The sequence below is a fragment of the Macaca thibetana genome, chromosome 5 (genome assembly GCF_024542745.1).
Source record: "Macaca thibetana thibetana isolate TM-01 chromosome 5, ASM2454274v1, whole genome shotgun sequence".
NCBI lineage: Eukaryota > Metazoa > Chordata > Mammalia > Primates > Cercopithecidae > Macaca > Macaca thibetana.
Window position 1 is genome coordinate 96588722 of NC_065582.1, and position 19188 is coordinate 96607909.

The following is a 19188-nucleotide window of genomic DNA, read 5'->3' on the forward strand; positions in this document are numbered from 1 at the left end:
AACAAACCCCGAGGAAGGAGGAGAATTTAATCTCCAGAGTCACCACATTTTAATATTTAAATGTCCATTTTTCTACCAAAATAATCTCATACTGTACAAAAATAGGAAAGCACAGCCATTCAAAGGAAGAAAGTAAATAGACAGAGACCATACCAATGAAGCCCAAACACTGGAAAAACTAGACAAAGGCTTTAAAACAACTGTCTTTAATTAAGTTGAAAAATGAAATAAAAAATGGATAAAGAAATAAAGAGAATCGGGAAAACTATGTATGAACACAAGAAACTAAAAGTAAAGAGATAAAAATTATAAAAATTAACCAAAAAGAAATTCTGGAGATGAAAGAGTTCAAAAGCAGAACTGAGCAGGCAAAAGAGTTAGTGAGCTTGAAGGTAAGTTAATATTAATTATCATGCCTGAGGAGCAGAAAGAAAAAGTAAACTAAATGCTTAAGGAAACTGTAGGACAGCTCACACTTACAAGCACATAGATCACTGGGATTATCAGAAGAAGAGAAAGAGAAAGATGTAATATTTAAAGAAATAATAACAAAAAACTTTAGCCAAAACTCAAATTTGATGGAAGACACAAAGGCATCTAGAAACCTGAAAAAACTCCTACTAGAATAAACTTGAAGAGATCCAAACCAAGATACTTGATAATAAATCTGTTAAAAGCGTTTACCATCCAGAACAGACAATACCTGCTACTCAACAACAACAAATTTAAACAACCCAATTAAAGTATAGGCAAAAGACTTAGATAAGCATTTCTCCTAATAAACCTACAAATGACCAATAAGCACATGAATGGATGTTCAGCATCAATAGTTATTAGGGAAATGCAAATTAAAGCCACTTGAAATGCCACTTCACACCTAAGTGGATTAGTATAACGAAACAACAAACACAAAAAGCAGAAAATAACATGTGTTGGCAATAAAAGCAAAAATTGACTGATGGGACTAGATAAAACTAAAAAGCTTCTGCCTAGAAAACGTAACAATCAACGAAGTGAAAGGACCACCTGCAGAATGGGAAGAAATATTTGCAAACTATTCATCTGACAAGGGATTAATATCCAGAAGATACAAGAAGTTCAAACTACTAAATAGCAAAAAATATAGTAATAATAAAATAATCCATTTTAGCATTTGGCAAGGAATCTGAATGGACATTTCTAAAGAAGACATAGAAATAGCCAACAGGTAAATGAAAAAAAAATACTCATCACTAATCATAAGAGTAATGCAAATCAAAATCACAATGCCATATCATCTCACCCCAGTTAGAATGGCTATTATCAAAAGACAAAAAATAAATGCTGGCAAAGATGTGGAGAAAAAGGAAATCTAGTACACTGTTGATGGGAATTAGTACATCCAGTGTGGAAAACAGTATGAAGGTTCCTCATAGATCTAAAAATAAACTACCATATGATCCAGCAATCTCACTGCTGGTTATTTACCTAAAGGAAAGGAAATAAGTATATTGAAATGGTATCTGCCCCCCATATTTATTGTAGCACTATTTACAACAGTCAAGAGATGGAATCAACCTAAGTGTCCATGAACAAATGAATGGATAAGAAAATTGTATATATACACATCAGAATACTACTGAGTCATTACAAAAGGAAATCCTGTCGTCTGCAGCAACAAAGATGAGCCTGGAGGACATTATGTTAATGAAATACATCAGGCACTGAAAGATAAATACTGCATCATCTTACTCATAGGTGGAGGCCAAAATACTTGAGGACACAGAAATAGGTAGCAGAACTGTATTATTAGAGGCTGGAAATAGCAAATGGGAGGGAAGAGAAGGGAGAGGTTGGTTTTTGGCTACAAAATTACAGCTAAATAGGAGGAAAAAGTTCTAGGGTTTCATAGCACTGTAGGGAGGCTATAGTTAAGAATAATTTAGTATATATTTTCAAGTAGCTAGAAAAGAGGATATTGAAAGATCCCAACACAAACAAATTATAAATATTTGAGGTGATGGTTATGCTAATTACCTGGATCTGATCATAATACATTTCCTACATGTATCAAAATGTCAACCTCTACCCCATTAATACGTGCAATTATTACATATCAATTCAAATAAAATAAAGTTTTAAAAGGACTGTCATATCAAGTTTTTTTGAGAATCTGGACAAATTGAAGCATTCATACATTGCTTGCAGGAATATAAAATAATGCAGCTGTTTTGGAAAAGAATCTGGTGCTTCCTCAAAATGTTAAAAACAGAGTTACCATATGAGCCAGAAATTCTACTCCTTGGTATATACCTAAGAGAATTTAAAACACATGTCCACACAAAATCTTGTACACAAATATTAATAGCAACGTTAATCATGATAGCCAAAAAAGTGGAAACAACCCAAATTTTCATCAATGATGAATGGATAACAATATGTGGTATATCCATATGATAGATTATCATTTGGCCATAAAAATGTATGAAGTACTGATACATGCTACATAATGGATGGACTTTGAAAATACCATGCTAAGTAAGAGAAACCAGTCAAAAAAGACCACATGTTATATGATTCCATTTATATGAAACATCCAGAATAGGCAATTTATTGAGACAGAAAGTCAATTAGTGGTTTCCTAGGGCTTGGGGCATTTGGGGAAAATTGGAGTGACTACTAGTAAGTATAGAGTTCCTTTGAGGGTGAATAAATCGTCTAAAATTGTAAGTAATGGTTACACAACTCTATGTATATACTAAAGACTATTGCAGTATACATTTTAAATGGGTGAATTACATGGTATGTAAATTATATCTCAATAAAACTGTTAAGAAAATTTAATTTTTTATCACGATGTATTATGCTTTAAGAAAAATAGAAGAGAAAAAGGAAGGAAATTTTAAACATCAACAAACAAATAAAAAGTAAGAGATTCAAAATAGATAAATATTGAAGACAGGCAAGCAAGATTCAATATACATATATTATGTGACCCTGGAGACTAAAATGAAAGTAAGGAGCCAGAAGAAATGTTTAAAATTATAATTCAAGAAAACTTTTCTGAAGTGATTTGAAAAATGTGAAATTATACATTGAAGAGCACACCATCTATCTGAAATAAGTATCCAGAAAGATCAACATCAAGTTAAATTCTTTCATAAAGAAAGAGAGAGAGTAGTGGATATTAAAGAATAACATTACATCCTTTGGGCATTTGTCGGCAGGAAACAGCAAGATAGTTATAAGGGAAAGAACAGTAGATTATGAGTAGACTTTTCAGCACCAATGCTTTATGCCATGAAAAAAATGAGGTAAAACATGCATGATACTAAAAAAAATGACTTCAACAAACTGATATTCAGACAATCAAAATGAGCAGCAAGACACAAAAAAATGAAATGTGAGCACTGACCTATGATTACTTATAGAACTAAAGGAAAATGAAAATTAGAATGGATTGTAATATGTAATGGTTATATGCCTTCCCAAAATGCATATAGTAGAACCATGAAAAAGAGGGAGAATGCTACTTTTTCAAACAGAGAGAAATTTATGATTGGGATAAAAGCAGGTGGAAGGACTTAAGGGTTACTGGTAAAATTATATTTATTTACCTTGGTGTGGTTATGAAAGTGTTTGGCTTACATTTTTAAACTATTTCATTTTGCATGTTTGCTTTTCATTATCTGTGTTTTACTTTGTAATAAAAGATTAAAAATGTTTTCCCCTGGAGATTATTCTAAACATCCTCAATTACATTTTTATAGGAATAAAAAATATTAAAATACCATCTTTTTTTAAAGTATTTCCCTAATTAAAATATTTAATAACAGATAAGATGATAAATTTCTCAAAATAATGCCCTAAAATGTATTCTTCATATATTTATTGACTTGTTTATTATAAAATTTTAAATTTCATTTTATTTTAAAAATAAAATATATTTTAAATAAAAGTAAAATTTTGATATACAAAAACATCAATCATCTCCCCTTTACTGATACTTATGTATTAGTTTTAGTAATTTCCCCTTGCACAATTTATTGTTTACCAATATGTATAGCTAATATCTGTCACAGGTTAATAATGGACTGACATCTCTGAGATAGTTGGCATTATTAACTTGACAATTGGTCATGTGCATACTCATTAAAAATGGACAAGTCAACTATTTTGTGATAGTATAGAGTGAGACAACCTTTTAGTCATTTTTAGTCCATTCTGCTTAGGAAGTCATTAAAACTACCTGTTGTGGGAAGTCAAGGACCTGAAATGGAGGGACCGCCTGAAGCCATGGCAGAAGAACATAAATTGTGAAGATTTCATGGACATTTATTACTTCCCCAAATTAATACTTTTATAATTTCTTGCACCTGTCTTTACTGTAATCTCTAAACATAAATTATGAAGATTTCATGGACATTTATCACTTCCCCAATCAATAGTCTTATAATTTCCTATGCCTGTCTTTAATCTCTTAATCCTGTCATCTTCCTAAGCTGAGGATGTATGTCACCTCAGGACCCTGTGATGATTGCATAAACTGTACAAATTGTTCATAAAGCATGTGTGTGAGAGCAATATGAAATCTGGGCACCTTGAAAAAGGAACAGGCTAACAGCAATGCTCAGGGAACAAGGGAGATAACCATTAGATCTGACTGCCTGGGAGCCAGGCAGAACAGAGCTATATTTCTCTTATTACTGAAAATGGGTAAGAGAAGTATCATTGAATTCTTTCCCCAGTAAGGAATATTAATATTCCTGGGAAAATAATGCATTCCCGGGACGGCGGGCGGGGGGGAGCTCTAAAATGGCTGCTCTGAGGGTGTCTTCCTTATGCAGTTGTAGATAGGGGATAAAACACGACCTGGCCTCCTGCAGCGCCCCCACGCTTGCTAGGATTAGGAAATTTCAGCCTGGCGAATTCAAGTCAGATCCGTTCTCTGCTCTTGAACCCTGTTAAGATGTTTATCAATGACAATGCGTGCACAGCAGGACATGGAACTTCATTAGTAATTCTAGTTTCGCCCTGACCTTGTGATCTCACCCTCACTTTCTGCCTTGTGATATTTTATTGCCCTAGAAGCATGTGATCTCTGTGACCCACCCCCTATTTGTACACTCCCTCCCCTTTGAAAATTGCTAAGAAAATCTTGCTGGTTTTATGGCTCACGGGGCATCACAGAATCTGCTGACATGTGATGTCTCCCCAGACACCCAGCTTTAAAACTTCTCTCTTTTGTACTCTTACCCTTTATTTCTCAGACCAGCTGATAATTAGGGAAAATAGAAAAGAACCTACATTGAAATATCAGGGGCTGGTTTCCCCCGATAACTACCCTATCTCTTATAAACATATAATTGTGTTATTTTCCATGTTTCACATTTTCAAATTGTTTGACATTAATTTTTTGAAATATACTTCAGAGTAAAGCTTGATGTGTACTTTAAAAAGCCAAGAAATAATAACATTTCTTTATCAAGAATCTTACTAGCTAGCTAGCCAGTGGTGGTCATTAATAAAACCTCTCCATCTTCCCATTACAATTAATCATAGGCACTCAAAAAAAAAAAAAAAAACACTCTATTATTGATAGTTTCCCATATGTTCAATTAGTACATATTGCATTTTCAGAGTACTTTCTTAGGTCCACCAATTAAAGGCCAAAAAAGGTTCTAATTAATATTGTAATTAGTTATCTTCAATCTCTTTGTTATGTACACTCTGCTATTAAATTTCTTTCCACTATAATTACACAGAGTTTGTTTACTTAATTTAAATTGGACAACATTTGGTTGTTATCTTTACCTTGCTTAGGGCCTGGAAATGTTACATGTTTGGGTGCAAGATCTCATATACTATGTCTTAATACCTGAAATTTTTTAAAAATATGCTTCTACAACTAGTAAAGATCCTTTGCAATGTATTATGAATGAACTGTAATTAACATACCTTGTATTTCTATACCCCCATCTCTTTCATTTACACCTAGTCCAACAGTTATAAAGCACTGATTTAATTATAAGAAAGCAGAAACTATCTCTTTATTCTTTCTGAAATAAATATGATTTAACTGAATAAATTCAAACATGCCTCAGGAACTCTGAGTTCCAACTTTTTTCCCTAACCATGAATACTTCTGTTATCATATCATTGTTCTTTCTGTGAAATGAATACTAATTCTATCCCTCTCAAGGAAATAATTTGAAAATCACTTTAACTGAAATGGTTTATGTAAAATACTTGGAAATATAAAATCTATAATGTTGAAATTTTAAGAACTAGAAGGATTTGCCTAAAAATATTAAAGTCTGGCCAGGCATGGTGGCTCATGACTAATACCAATATTTTGGGAGACCAAGAAGGGAGGATCACTTGAGCCCAGGGGTTTGAGACCAACCTGAGCAACATAATGAGACCTTGTCTCCACTAAAAATTTTAAAAAGTAAAAAAAGTAACCAAGGATGGTGACACATGCCTGTGGTCCCAGTGACTTAGGAAGCTGAGGAAGGAGTACCAGTTGAGCCCAAGAATTAGAGTTTGCAGTGAACTATGATCATGCCACTGTACTCCAGCTTTAGCAACAGGGCAAATAATCAGTCTCAAGAAAACAATTAAAGTCTGCTACTATTACTTATTTTATAAAGCTGCTGCTGTTTTCAGAGATGATTAGTTTATTTCATAAAAAGTAATTTAACTTATATTTGTACTCATGTATGGAAGGTGTTTCTTTCCATAAATCATCTCAAAGAACAGAAAAACTCTGTTCTTTGTTCTTAACAAGCTTAAGCCTTTTATTTATAAGCACTATCCCTCAATTTTGCCTTCCTGTAGGTTATGCCAATGTTTCACCTCATGTAATTTCCGAGCACATAGTATAGTATAAATGTTTTTAGGTCTCAATATTATTAAGAAACAACATTCTGCATAGTTGGCAAATATATAATAGAATCCTCTGCCCAAAATAAAGGTCCATATTCATTTGAAATTAGTGGTTCCGTCAACCTATTCTAAGTATAGCTGGATCTTCAAGCCAAGTATAATTCATTACACTTTTCTGTACTTTAATCAACCAGAGAAGTAAATAGGCTCATCCTCAAAATATTGATTAGGCATATATGTAACATTACACAGTGGACCCATATTGTTTATTTTATCTCGTTAGCAAACAAGCCACCACCGCCATACCACAATATGGAAACCTATTTACACATACGCACACATGCACACAACTGCATGGGCACAGCCTCACATACACTTTCTGATCTCAGGGAATAATTATCTCTGTTCCACACTGACCTATCCTAATATGGAATCTTATTTCTAGTCATATATTTATTTAAAGTGAACTCATCATTCCTTGGCCATATTTTTTTGGTTCAGGGCTAAAAAACTGACACGAGCTTGGCAAATCAGTTGTTCCTCAGAAACTAAAATTGGATGAGAGATTCTAATCTCAATCTGCCAGCCTTCTGGAATAAAAGAGAAATAAACTTGAAGCTATTGGCAGTGGTCATTTTCCCCATATAAGCAGGAAAGCAGAAAATATTTTCTGGAATAAGAGAAAAAAAGTGAAACATTCAGCCTAGGAGAAGTATCAAAAGATGATGAGATAGATGATGAGATAGATAGATAGACGGATGTATAATGATAACTAGATATATACCTAAATATATATCACTTGCAACTAAAATAATTAGAAGTAAAAAACTTTAAATCATTAAATTAAAAGATGGTAACTCCTTTAACTTATCATGAATTTTTTAATTGCATAAATTTTTATATTCCAATTTTATCAACTATTCCAATGGAATGAGAAAAGAGTACAAATGTTTACATGAATACTCGAACTTTTACTGCAAAATTTTGTTGATTTTCGCCCTGATATTGTATTTAAAGTTCAGGAAATATGCTGGGCATGGTGGCTAATGCCTGTAAACCCAGCCCTTCCGGAGGCCAAGGCAGGTATATTACTTGAGTTCAAGTACCAGACCAGCCTGGGCAAGATAGTGAGGCTCCGTTTCCACAGAAAAAGACAAAAATTGGCCAGGCATGGTGGTGCTTGCTTGTAGTTCCAGCTACTTGGGTGGAGGGGGTGGAGGGTGAGTGCTGACATGGGAAGAGCAGTTGAGCCTGGCAGGTCAAGGCTGCAGTGAGCTGAGATTGCACCACTGCACTCCAGCCTGGGCAACAGAGTAAGACCCTGTTGCAAACAAAACAAAACAAAAAAAGTTCAGAAAATAAAATATGAGTTCAAATTATACCATAAATGAAATATAATGTTGTAAAGTTTGTTAGTAACAAGAGAATATAAATTTTGATTTTTCAGACTTGTGTCCCTATACAAGATAAACAGGACAAACCAATGGAAATGAGACCTCTCCTCCTTTGAATTGATCTCAGAAGAATTTAAATCAATAACACAATAGCTGTTGCTGTTGCTGATGTCACTTAGGGAGGAAAATCAGTGAGGAGCTGACATGGCTTATAGGTAAGAGCTGATAAGGTAGCACTAAAGTAAGTAGTTTCCCAATCAGTAGTGGTGCTTCTTGTTTGTTCAGATTATGCTTTTTGACTCAAATTCTCTTCCCCAAGATGTAAGGTGAGGTACCTAAACATATAAATTTACTCTATTACCTGTAAATTATTAACAATACTTTCGATAAGTCCCTATTGTATCATTTGTATACTAAAAAGATTGGTGATGAAATATGCTGAATATGGGGTTAATTAAACCAAAAGCAGAAGGCTAACTATGCTTCATTTCAAGAACTTTTGTGTTTTAATTTACAAGAGACCTCAAGATAGATTGTGTGATGGTCAAAAAAGTATTGGGGGTTTTTTTCATCTTTAAATAAGCAGAAGAGATCTAGAAACTGACAATAACAGGAATTCATCATAGATAAATTTTTTAAAATTCTCTGTGAAATTTCAAAATTGTCTTCTTTACCATAGTATCATTTATGATTTAGAAAGCTGAGATGATTTTTCTGCAATATTTAACCATTAAAGGTGGTGTCTACACTTTTACACTCCTGGTAGATGTGTAAATGAGAACAACCACTATGGAAAACAGTATGAAGTTTCCAAGTAGAACTACCATTCCATCCAGCTATCCCACTACTGAGTATCTACCCAAAGGAAAATAAGTCACTATATGAAAAAGACAGATGCACACATGTTTACAGCAGCACAATTTGCAATTGCAAAGATATGGAACTAATGTAAGCGCCCATCAACCAAAGAGTAGATAAAGAAAACATGGTATAGAAACACTATGGAATACTACTCAGCCATAAATGGAATGAAATAATGTCTTTTTTTTTTTTTTTTTTTTTTTTTTTTTTTTTTTTGAGACGGAGTCTCGCTCTGTCGCCCAGGCTGGAGTGCAGTGGCGCGATCTCGGCTCACTGCAAGCTCCGCCTCCCGGGTTCACGCCATTCTCCTGCCTCAGCCTCCCGAGTAGCTGGGACTACAGGCGCCCACAACCGCGCCCGGCTAATTTTTTGTATTTTTAGTAGAGACGGGGTTTCACCGTGGTCTCGATCTTCTGACCTTGTGATCTGCCCGCCTCGGCCTCCCAAAGTGCTGGGATTACAGGCGTGAGCCACCGCGCCTGGCGAAATAATGTCTTTTGTAGCAACTCAGATGGAGCTGGAAGCTATTATTCTAAGTGAAGTAGCTCAGGTACGGAAAATCAAACATCACATGTTCTCTCCTATAAGAGGGAGCTAAGCTATAAGATTGTAAATGTATAAGAATAGTATAATGGACTTTGGGACTCAGGGGAGAAGGCTGAAAGGAGGGTGAGGGATAAACAACTACATATTGGGTGCAGTGTACACTACTTGGGTGACAGGTAGACTAAAATCTCTCAAAAATCACTGCTAAAGAACTTATTCATGTAAACAGAAACTACCTGGACCCACAAAACTATTGAGATAATTTTTTTTAAAGGTGGTGTCTAACTCCCTACATCTCAAAAAAGGCCAGCCTTAGTGGCTTGTTTCTAATAAACAGAAGATGGCAAAAGGAAGTCTATGTGACTTCAAGGGCAATAAAGCTTTCCTCTATCTCTTTGGGACATTCACCTGAGAACTCAGACAATACACTATGTGGAACTATGGAAAAGCCACAGGTAGTACTCTAGCCCCATCCCTGATGAACTTCCAACTGATCTGAGCATTCACCACCAATGAGCAAGCTGGCAGAAAATCTAGCCTGTAGCCTTTGAGCTACACCACTCAAATCCGAGTGAAGAAAGGAATAGTTATCCATGTTGAGCTCTGACCAAATCACAGATTCCTCAGCAGAATAAATCTTCTTGTTTTGAGTCACTAAGTTTGTAGCGAGAAAGATGTTTTGCAGCAAAAGATAACTTGAATAGAAACCAAGAATCTTAAAAATGTTAGGTAATAAAGGGAAATATAATAATGCAATACATGTAAAACTCACAGGGAAGAAAGTGGTTAGTTAAGAATTTCTAAGTCCTTTCACAGTGGCCCTCAATTAATTTTATACTCTAAATACTTTTATTTACAAATAATGGGCAAAGAACACATTTTTATTGAAAATCAAGGAAGGGGAATAGGTGTGCTTAAAGAAACCCACATGGCATGCCTACAGAAAATGTAGTCTCTAATCAGCTCAGTCGCCTGGCTTCATCTTAGCATTAAAAAATTGTATATTGCATTATAGTTATTAAATTATAAGTTGATCCTTGAGTAACACAGGTTTGAACTGCACAGATCCACTTATATGCAGATTTTCTTATACCTCTGCCACCTCTGAGACAGCAAGACCAACTCCTCCTCTTCGTGTTTTTCCTCTATCTATTTAATGTGAAGACGAGGAAGACCTTTATGATGATCCATTTCTGCTTAATAAATAGAAAATATACTTTTTCCTACTTATGATTTCTTTGGCTTACTTTTTGTAAGGGAACAGTATGTAATACATATATAGCTGGAAGCAGTGGCTCAGGCCTATAATTCCAGCACTTTGGGAGGCCAAGGCTCGTGGATGACCCGAGGTCAGGAGTTTTGAGACCAGCCTGGCCAACATGGTGAAACCGTCTCTATTAAAAATACAAAAATTAGCCAGGCGTGGTAGCAGGTGCCTGTAATCCTAGCTACTCTGGAGGATGAGGCAGGAGAATTGCTTGAACCTGGGAGGTGGAGGTTCCAGTGAGCCGAGATCACACCATTGCACTCCAGCCTGGGCAACAAGAGCAAAACTCCATCTCCAAAAACAAAAAAAAGTATATATATAATATATTTATATATATTTTATATAAACATATATATTAAAAAACATATTTTATATATAACTATATATATTATACATATAATGTGTTAGTCAACTGTTTATGCTATTAGTTAGGCTTCCAGTCTACAATAGACTATTAGCAGTTATGTTTCTAGGAAGTAAAAAGTTATATGAGTATTTTTGACTGCACAGGGGGTCAGTGCCACAATCCCCACATTGTTCAAGGGTTAATTGTAAATACAGAGTGTGTACATTTATAATGTGTATAGTGTGTGTTTATGTATTGTATGTAAATATTGCATATATAATAATAGAATTAAACATGTATATAAATACAAACATGTAGATGTTAATTTGATTTGAGCTTTTCTTTTGCAGTTGGTAACATCACCCACTATGCCAAAAAAAAAAAAAAAATACAGAGAGGAAAATCGAAGTTTTACAAAAAAGTTAAATTTACAGAGGAAGTCCAATAGATGAGCAGAAGAAAAAAATTGAGCATATAATAAGCATAAGTAAGAAATGATGATAAATTTGTTTTTGCATTATTGTAGTGAAATATGTCAAATTTCCCTATAGGATTATAGGGAATACTCAGTTTATTATGTTTCAGGTTATGTCTTTCAGTTAATATTATATATTTCATTCTCTTAACAAATATTCACTGAATGCCTATTACACTATGCCACATTTGCCCATTCATTCATGGTATACACATTGAACACACAGAAGAGAGATCCTCATCTTTCTATAGGTAGTCAACTCATTCCCAGGATATAGTTTGGGACGAAGAGAATATAGCACAATTAGTAATATTAGGATATTGGGAAGCAGCTGCCAGTTTCGAAGTTTATTAAGACATCTATCAATGAACATATTGCCTGAAAATCTGTACGCTTTTCTTCACAGTAACAATCAATATACTCACTTTATTGTGTTACTGAAAATTCCCTCCACCAAAATTGTTGTTTAGGCAGAAATCTATGAATGAACACTCAGAACTGAATCTTAGTTGATGTATCAGATTTTGTTTAATGAATTTCCTTCCAAGAAGACCCTTCTATTGAAATGTATAGATTATGAGTAAATCTTCCTAAACACTCTAGTGTACTAATGTAAGACTGTTGCTTCTAAATGCTTTAACTCAAATGAGCCATTGATGAGATCACTGACTTCTCTAATTATATGGCTTCTTCAGGCTCAAGTCTCCTTTCCTTCAATAACCCTTTCAAGCTAGAGTGATCACACTCTCTTAATTCATAGTTTCCCTATTTAAACAAATACTCCAAAATCCATTCTCTCTTGGGACTTTTAATTATTATTTTATATTTCTATGCATTATTTAACAGATGAATTTTACTTAACATATAAGTTATTTTTCTCCAACTGGATGTTAAGTCTCCTGATGATATTGACATATATATACACATATGTGTATAAATATGTGTGTATATACATACAAACACATATATATTTACATTTTATTGTATTTTTTGTCTCCCCAAATAGATTGTAAGTTCCCTGCGCATAGCAACTTGGAATATTTTGTTCATTCCTGAATTCTCAGTGCCCAGCACAGTAGTATAACAATAAATATTTTTTGAATTAATGAATAAAATATTAAATATGTTTGTTATTCCTCAATTTAAAAAGTATCCAGCAATGTACAATGGATGACTATTTTGTTATCCTTCAAGTTGTTACATAAACATATATATATATACACACAATTTTTTTTTTTTTGAGATGGAGTCTCACTCTGTCGCCCAGGCTGGATTGCAGTGGCGCTATCTCGGCTCACTGCAAGCTCCGCCTCGCGGGTTCACGCCATTCTCCTGGCTCAGCCTACCAAGTAGCTGGGACTACAGGCGCATGCCACCACGCCCAGCTAATTTTATTGTATTTTTAGTAGAGACGGGGTTTCACCGTGTGTTAGCCAGGATGGTCTCCGTCTCCTGAACTCATGATCCGCCCGCCTCGGCCTCCCAAAGTGCTGGGATTACAGGTGTGAGCCACTGCGCTGGGTCACATAAATTTTTTAAATACCCGAAATACTTATTTATCCATAGGTGTCCAATAGATGAGCCTTGATTCTCAAGTGTTTATCTGCTTGTAACAGATTTATCGTCACATTTATTATTAGGTGGCCTTGGGGAAGCTGGATTGCAATGTAGGCTGTGGATGGAGGTAGAAGCAGCTCTAGACTTTAGTGGCATCATTTTTCAGTGAAATAGCTGAGCATATGAATATAAACTGAAAAAAAAAATCCCTGAAGCCTTAGAAAGTCAGTGGAGAACTGCCATCTCTTGCTGTGTAGGAATCTAAACTAGCAAGTGATCCTCATTAGGACCATACAGGGCGTATTTTCATAGGCCATTGAAAATTGGACCATACAGGACTTATTTTCAATAGTAACATAACATGGCAGTGACAGAGGTAATAAAGGTGCAAAACTGAAGTGTGCTAGCAGACTGATAAAACTTTCTAACTTGATTTGAAAAATTAACACCATCAAATGTATAAGCCACATATATTAAATTTAAGAAGGGCAGCAGCTTACTGCACTTTTATATATACTATCTACTGTATACCATATACTGTATAGTATACACACCATATATTTTATATACTATATACTGCCCTTTTATATATAATACTGTAGCGATATTGTATTAGAAGTTAACTTATTTATTTACTTAATATTTGCTTATCACAAAACTGCAGGAATGGTTTAAGAACCCCCTTTATAAGCTCACATAGACAGTCCAAAATGTAAAAATACTTGACTCATACTGTTATCTGCTTCGTGGTCTCAGAAAAAACTCAGAGACAGAGAAGTTCCCATTTTAACTGTCTGTACATTACTCTGCACTGTGCCAGTCATGGTAAACAAGACCAATAAGCCATAGGCACAGGTTTTAATGGGTTGATAATAAATATGGTAGTAAATAAGTAATTGCAATGCAATCTGCTGAGTACAAATTATAATTCAATATAGTAAATGCAGAGTGCTATGCAAACGTCTAGACAGGGGTAATCATCTCCCTGTTTGGAGAAGGTCAGGAACACTTCCCAGAGGACTATTTCTTTACATTGAATTTTGAGCAATGAGTAGGTGTCCATCATGTAGAATTCCAGTTAGAGAGAACAAAATGGTGAAAGGCACCAAGCCATGAACAAGCAGGTAGCATTTCTACAGGGAAAGTCAAAGATCAGGAAGCACATCTGAGAGTGGCAGGAGTGAATGTGGAAATTAAGCAAGTGACAAATTAAGAAAGGCTTTGTGCACCAAGATCAGAGTTGAATGTTGATGGAGTCTCTGAGATGCTGTCAGTAACATCACACAAATTTACTTTAGGGCATTCATATGGCAAAATGTGGCAAATAGATTGGACTGAGCAGGAATAAGACCTTGTTTTTGGTTTCAGAAATTTGATTTACATGAATGGTGATTGTGATTGTGCAAGTATATGAGAGATGATGGGGGTGAGGTGGGAGGGAGAAATAGAAAGAAAGGAGAAAGAAGATACCACTTTTAAACTAGAATCATAATTTCTCCAAATTTTCACAAGTAATACCTTTATTTTATAATTATCTTAAATAATATATTGGTTTTTATTGTTCATTTAAAAAATATTTCAAAGGGATATTTTTGGTCTACTTTGTGGAGTATAAATATACAATTTTTTTTTCCCAGTTTTCAAGAAAATGCCACAACCCTTCTTAAACTCAGTTTACATGTGCTAAGCTCAGCTATGTGTTTTCAACATGAGCCTAATAAAAACGAGCTTTGCGATTTGCATTCTTCTTTCTGCAATTTCAGTGTTTATGCATATTGGTTTGGCAAGAAACCAGATAAGCAGCTCATGTAGAATAACTTGGCAAAGGAAACCTCTGCTTCTAGTGAGAACTTCAAGTTTTATTTCGTTATTAAAATTATCTTGTGCAGTCTAGATTCAGTAGGATCCATAACAGTGAAATAAACAGAATAATAGAGAGGTAGCATTTGGGGAAATTAGTATACTACAGGGGTTAAAGAAAAAACTCAGGATTCTACATTGCCTGGGTTTAAATCTTCTGTGACCTTGAGCTAATTAATTACCTGTTGTTTGCCTCCTTTGTTCATGTTTAAATTCCACAGTTCCATCTCTATTTTATAGGGCTATTATGAGGATCATAATAATGTGTGAAATATGATAAGCACCATGCCTGGTAAATATATATAGTCGATAAATGGTACCACTTTCATTACTTAAATATAAGAATACTACTACAATGACGAATTTTTTTCCTTTGCTATCATAGGATAGTTAATGAATATCGAATTGGTCTAGTGTTAAAACCAACATATGGAGTACAATAGCTGCTCTCTCAACATCTTTTTTTAAAATATTTTCCCCTTATTCCTGTATATAAAAGAGATTCTGGCAGCAACATAGATAGAACAGCATAATGGATCAGCTTTCCAAGTCATCTTAATGTTTTTATATCAATAAATGAATAATGTGAAATATGAAGGTGCTGAATATATAAATATAACACATATACTTTAACTATGTTTTGATACATGGTAATGACTACAGAATTATAATGGTTCACCTAAAATTATGCTTTCTCATATAACAATTGTGCCAGGTATTTTAGAGGAAGGTATAAATCTCCAATAATGTCCCTATGGCAATGGGAAGTAATTAGAGTATTTCACACCTAAAGATTAATATTTAGGATTTATATTGTACCTTTCATCTAAAGGCCTCAAAAAGCCTCTATAAACATTAACTCATTAACTTCAATTGCCCCACCTCCCATAAAATAAAGAGGTGTCCAACCGCATTTTGCAAATGAGAAAAATTAAATTGAGAATCACTAAATATTACATTTACATTTTAGGAGTCAAGATTATATTTTAATATTGTAAATAATGTTTATAAGCACAAGATTTTCTACATGTGAACAAAATATGCTTTTCTTTACACTATTTTGCATGTCATTTCCTTTAAAATGAATTTTCAATTATTTTTAAGACATTTAGGAGCATAGACTAAGTTTTATGAATTTTTAAGATAAAATGTTTTAGATGCTTAGATAGCTATGTTTCAGAACAATTCTTTTTTGGATCATGAATTTAAACATAAAACTGAGAGATACTATATATGTGCAAATACGTGTGTATGTTTTTGTGTATGTTCCTATATTGTAAGAGTCTCAACACCAGGAACAATGTTCTATAATTTTGTGCTTAAATTGTCATAATTTCTCAATTAATAGTGTAGAGAAAAGTAAGAAGCTGTGTGTCAGTAGACAATCTTTATATTTACAGATCTTTAGACCTTTAAAATTAACCCAAAATTATTCGAATGCAATGTATCTGTTGAATACTCTTCATTAAAAAACTCTTCTGTTCACATGTATATTCTATAAAGTTTAAAATTTAAGTTATTTTATGGTATAGGTACAATCTGTTTTTATAATTTTGTCTCCAAATACACCTCATTTTACCTCTGTTTTGTTTATAACAAACTATTCAATTTCTCTAAAACATGTTCAGCACTTTCCTTATTGTGCTTTTGCTTTTTCTCTTCAGAACATATTTTCCCTCTGAAGTATATATCAAAATCCTACCATGTCCCAAGGCTTAATACTTAAGAACGATTTCTTCCATGCAGCATCCCTAGATCTTTTTTGTACCAGATACTGTTGGTGCTTCTGCTACATCCCATTTACAGGTCAGGCACTGTAAGTTTACACCTCTGCACTTACACACAGACACACACACACACACACATACGCACACACACAGGCAGTTCATGGCCAAAGAATAATGGATGTAACAGCCTAGGTGCTTAGTTTCTAAGAGTAATAACCACTGTGGTGCTATTTTCACTCCAGAGACCTTGTTGGAATCTGGCTCAGGAAAGACTTCTTCTGGAACCATTTATTTGCCTAGTGATAAGGTTAGGCTTTGTGTCCCAATCCAGATCTCCTTGGGCAATGTAATCCCTAGGTGTCAAGGGAGAGACCTGGTGGGAGGTGATTGGATCATGGGAGTGGTTCCTCCCAAGTAGTTCCTGTGATAGTGAGTGAGTTCTCAGAAGATCGGATGGTTTCATAAGTGTTGGTAGCTCTTCTCTTGCTCACTTCTTCTCTCTCTAGCTGCCCTGTGAAGAGGTGCCTTCCGCCATGATTGTAAGTTTTCTGAGGTGACCCAGGCTTGGCCATTTCCTTACAGCAGTGTCAGAACATCTAATACACTTAGCTTCTACCTCTGCCCTATTCTGCTTTCCCCACTCAGTTCAGTTTTCTTCTGGGCACATTCCTCAATAAATTGCTTACACAAGAATCCCCAACTCAGGCTCTGCTTGTAGAGAATTTAAGCTACAATGCCTTTAATTCAATGAATTCCTGAACTCATCACAATATTATTTATAATAAGTAGACAAAAAATAATTTAAAAGTCCAAAAACAGGGGGCTAGGTTAAATAAACTGTTTTCTATCTTTACAGTGAAACAATAATCCAAAATTTAAAACATTATTTTAGAATAGATAAGACATAAGAGTTTATGAGATAATAAAAGGACAAAAGATTATGTACCGTCTTACAAGCAAAGTCCATGCTAAATAATGGAGACATGGCTCTGACAAGTTAAGATACAGTCCCTGACCTTGTGAAGTATATAGTAGCATGAGAGACATATTATATAAAGTTTGAAAGAACCACCACATTTTAATTTCTACTGAAGTAAATGCTATGAAGTATAAGCAAAATTCATGAAAAAAAAAAAAAAATGAGAGACCTGACTTGGTCTGTAATGCCAAAAAGACTCCAGTGAGGAGATCACATTTGATTAGAATTGTGGAGCATGATGGGTGTGACGTTTCAAGAGTCATGTAGATACAAGAAGCAAAAAAATCAATGGTGCTGAATAAGAAGCATGACACCCTTGAGAAACTAAAAAAGCAAAGGATAAGAGGAGCAACGGTTGGTGAGGAGATAGAGATCTAAAAATCTAGAGCCTTATAAGTCATGTAAAAGGTTTAATGTTTTATCTTAAGATCCATGGAGGTCAAATAGTAACACAGATTTTAAGCACAGTAGGACATGATATTATTTTTAATTTTAATATATTACTCAAATTACTCTGAGAAGAATAGGTTAGCAGGGGTAGTGGACACAGATATGCAAGTTATGAGGTTACTGCAGCAGCCAAAGTCAGAGATGATGGGAACTTGGGCTAGGTAATAGTACAGAGATGTGGAGGAATGGACAGATTTGAGATATTTAGGAAGCAGAAACAATGGGACTCATGTTTATTTGGTTAGGAGGTTGGAGAATAAAGGAGGCTTCAAGCATTTTTATAGGCATCTGGCTTTCCCGACTGCTAGATGTTGGTGCCTCTCACTGAAACAGACATTTTAATGAAGCTGTCAGTGAAAAATGGGTAAGAAAAGATTTCACTTCTAAATATATGGTTACAGTGTCCTTATGACATCTAAGAATTACTAAGCATACATGAAGCCAGAACCCTAAATTACTTAAAAATAAATGTGTACACACATGCACATATGTATGTACTTGTATAACATGGGTATTACCACAAATATATTTGTGTGTATGTAATGAAAATGAAGGCCATACATTATACTGTTAGCCATTCTTATCCCTGAATAATAAAATTATGCAGCAATTTATTTTTTTTGCATTTGTAAATTTGTCAGTGCACACACATAAATTTTGTCCTCATAAAGTAAAGTAAAGAAGAGTGATTTTCCTTCCATGGACCACCACACAGCTCTTTCAAAACTATTCAATTATTGACTTTTCAAGCATCAAAGAAACCAATACTTGGAATCAATCACTCAGGGTGCACTTCCAAGATGATTTTTATGTACAAATTTGGCATTTGGCTTTTTATTACCATTCAAGTCTAGACATT

General features: G+C 34.5%; 1 protein-coding gene across 4 annotated transcripts in view; it reads right to left on the minus strand.

The window, feature by feature from the left end:
• GRID2 (glutamate ionotropic receptor delta type subunit 2) overlaps positions 1-19188 on the minus strand; it is a 1531999-nt gene that overhangs the window by 1478326 nt on the left and 34485 nt on the right. The window lies entirely within an intron of this gene.